The sequence below is a fragment of the Coregonus lavaretus genome (genome assembly GCF_964263955.1).
Source record: "Coregonus lavaretus genome assembly, chromosome: 37".
Lineage (NCBI taxonomy): Eukaryota > Metazoa > Chordata > Actinopteri > Salmoniformes > Salmonidae > Coregonus > Coregonus lavaretus.
This window is the reverse complement of record NC_140024.1, coordinates 2,953,877-2,957,574: the sequence shown is the minus strand read 5'-3', so window position 1 is coordinate 2,957,574 and position 3,698 is coordinate 2,953,877.

Sequence of the window (3,698 nt, the reverse complement as noted above, 5' to 3'; positions counted from 1 at the left end):
ACACTGCACAGGAGGCGGCTGAGGGAATGGAGCAAATGCACATGCAAACCATGTGTTTGATACCATTCCACTCATTTTGCTCCAGCCATTTCCACAAGCCCGTTCTCCCCAATTAAGGTGCCACCAACCTCCTGTGCTACACTGTACCTACCTAGGTAACTACATCTAGTACATAGGTTTGGGGACACTTAGGCTGCGTTTACAGACAGCCCAATTTAGATATTTCGCCTTCAGTGCATTCTGAAAGTATTCAGCCCCTTAACTTTTTCCACATTTTGTTATGTTACACCCTTATTCTAAAATTGATTAAATAAAATTTTTCCCCTCATCAATCTACACACAATACCCCATAATGACAAAGGGAAAACAAAAATCTTTAAAAAAACAGAAATACCTTATTTACATAACTATTCAGACCCTTTGCTTTGAGACTCGAAATTGAGCTCAGGTGCATCCTGTTTCCATTGATCATCCTTGAGACATTTCTACAACTTGATTAGAGTCCACCTGTGGTAAATTCAACTGATTGGACATGATTTGGAAAGGCACACACCTATCTATATAAGGTCCCACAGTTGATAGTGAATGTCAGAGCAAAAACCAAGCCATGAGGTCGAAGGAATTGTCCGTAGAGCTCCGAGACAGGATTGTGTCGAGGCACAGATCTGGGGAAGGGTACCAAAACATTTCTGCAGCATTGAAGGTCCCCAAGAACACAGTGGCCTCCATCATTAAATGGAAGAAGTTTGGAACCACCAAGACCCTTCCTAGAGCTGGCCACCCGGCCAAACTGAGCAATCGGGGGAGAAGGGCCTTGATCAGCGAGGTGACCAAGAACCCAATGGTGACTCTGACAGAGCTCCAGAGTTCCTCTGTGGAAATGGGAGAACCTTCCAGAAGGACAACCATCTCTGCAGCACTCCACCAATCAGGCCTTTATGGTAGAGTGGCCAGACGGAAGCCACTCCTCAGTAAAAGGCACATGACAGCCCAATTGGAGTTTGCCAAAAGGTACCTAAAGACTCTCAGACCATGAAAAACAAGATTCTCTGGTCAGATGAAACCAAGATTGAACTCTTTGGCCTGAATGCCAAGCGTCACGTCCTGAGGAAACCTGGCACCATCCATACGGTGAAGCATGGTGGTGGCAGCATCATGCTGTGGGGATGTCTTTCAGTGGCAGGGACTGGGAGACTAGTCAGGATCAAGGGAAAGATGAATGGAGCAAAGTACAGAGAGATCCTTGATGAAAACCTGCTCCAAAGCGCTCAGCACCTCAGACTGGGGCGAAGGTTCACCTTCCAACGACCCTAAGCACACAGCCAAGACACCGCAGAGATGGCTTCGGGACAAGTCTTTGAATGTCCTTGAGTGGCCCATCAGAGCCCAGACTTGAACCAGATCGAGCATTTCTGGAGACCTGAAAATAGCTGTGCAGCGATGATCCCCATCCAACCTGACAGAGCTTGAGAGCATCTGCAGAGAAGAATGGGAGAAACTCCCCAAATACAGGAGTGCCAAGCTTGTAGCGTCATACCCAAGAAGACTCGAGGCTTTAATCGCTGCCAAAGGTGCTTCAACAAAGTACTGAGAAAAGGGTCTGAATACTTATGTAAATGTGATATTTCCGTTTTATTTTTTATTATACATTTGCAAAAATGTCAACCTATTTTTGCTTTGTCATCATGCGGTATTGTGTAGATTGATGAAGAAAATAAGCTACAGTGCCTTGCAAAAGTATTCATCCCCCTTGGCGTTTTTCCTATGTTGTTGCATTACAACCTGCAATTTAAATGGATTTTTATTTGGATTTCACGTAATGGAAATACACAAAATAGTCCAAATTGGTGAAGTGAAATGAAAAGAATTACCTGTTTCAAAAAATTCAAAAAAATAAATAACAGAAAAGTGGTGCGTGCATATGTATTCACCCCCTTTCCTATGAAGCCCCTAAAAAAGATCTGGTGCAACCAATTACCTTCAGAAGTCACATAATTAGTTAAATAAAGTCCACCTGTGTGCAATCTAAGTGTCACTTGATCTGTCACATGATCTCAGTATATATACACACCTGTTTTGAAAGGCCCCAGAGTCTGCAACACCACTAAGCAAGGGGCACCACCAAGCAAGTGGCACCATGAAGACCAAGGAGCTCTCCAAACAGGTCAGGCACAAAGTTGTGGAGAAGTACAGATTAGGGTTGGGTTATAAAAAAAAATATCCGAAACTTTGAACATCCGAAGGAGCACCATTAAATCCATTATTTTAAAAAATTGAAAGAACATGGCACCACAACAAACCTGCCAAGAGAGGGCCGCCCACCAAAACTCACGGACCAGGCAAGGAGGGCATTAATCAGAGAGGCAACAAACAGACCAAAGATAACCCTGAAGGAGCTGCAAAGCTCCACAGCGGAGATTGGAGTATCTGTCCATAGGACCACTTTAAGCCATACACTACACAGAGCTGGGCTTTACGGGAGAGTGGCCAGAAAAAAATCCATTGCTTAAAGAAAAAAATAAGCAAACACGTTTGGTGTTCGCCAAAAGGCATGTGGGAGACTCCCCACACATATAGAGAAAGGTACTCTGGTCAGATGAGACTAAAATTGAGCTTTTTGGCCATCAAGGAAAATGCTATGTCTGGCGCAAACCCAACACCTCTCATCACCCGAGAACACCATCCCCACAGTGAAGTATGGTGGTGGCAGCGTCATGCTGTGGGGATGTTTTTCATTGGCAGGGACTGGGAAACTGGTCAGAATTGAAGGAATGATGGATGGCGCTAAATACAGGGAAATTCCTGAGGGAAACCTGTTTCAGTCTTCCAGAGATTTGAGACTGGGACGGAGGTTCACCTTCCAGTAGGACAATGACCCTAAGCATACTGCTAAAGCAACACTCGAGTGGTTTAAGGGGAAACATTTAAATGTATTGGAATGGCCTAGTCAAAGCCCAGACCTCAATCCAATTGAGAATCTGTGGTTTGACTTAAAGATTGCTGTACACCAGCGGAACCCATCCAACTTGAAGGAGCTGGAGCAGTTTTGCCTTGAAGAATGGGCAAAAATCCCAGTGGCTAGATGTGCCAAGTGTATAGAGACATACCCCAAGAGACTTGCAGCTGTACTTGCTGCAAAACATGGCTCTACAAAGTATTGACTTTTTTTTGGGGGGGGGGGGTGAATAGTTATGCACGCTCAAGTTTTCTGTCTTTTTGTCTTATTTCTTGTTTGTTTCACCCCCAAAAAATATTTTGCATCTTCAAAGTGGTAGGCATGTTGTGTAAATTGAATTATACAAACCCCCAAAAAATCCATTTTAATTCCAGGTTGTAAGGCAACATAATAGGAAAAATGCCAATGGGGGTGAATACTTTCGCAAGCCACTGTATTTCATCAATTTTAGAATAAGGCTGTAACGTAACAAAGTGGAAAAAGTCCAGGGGTCTGAATACTTTCCGAATGCACTGTATAATTGGGCAAAATATTAGAATTGGGCAGCCTGTGTCAACGCAGCCTTAGTCAGACCATCCCCAGTTATTTCAGGACAAGTCACAGGCTGAACATCACTGAATCTCAACCCCTCCAACCAACCCTCCTCCTAAAAATAAAAACCCATCATGCTTCTCTTAGTAATCGTGATAAGAGCATATTCCAAAAGCATACACAATAGACACACACTTTAAACAAATCATAG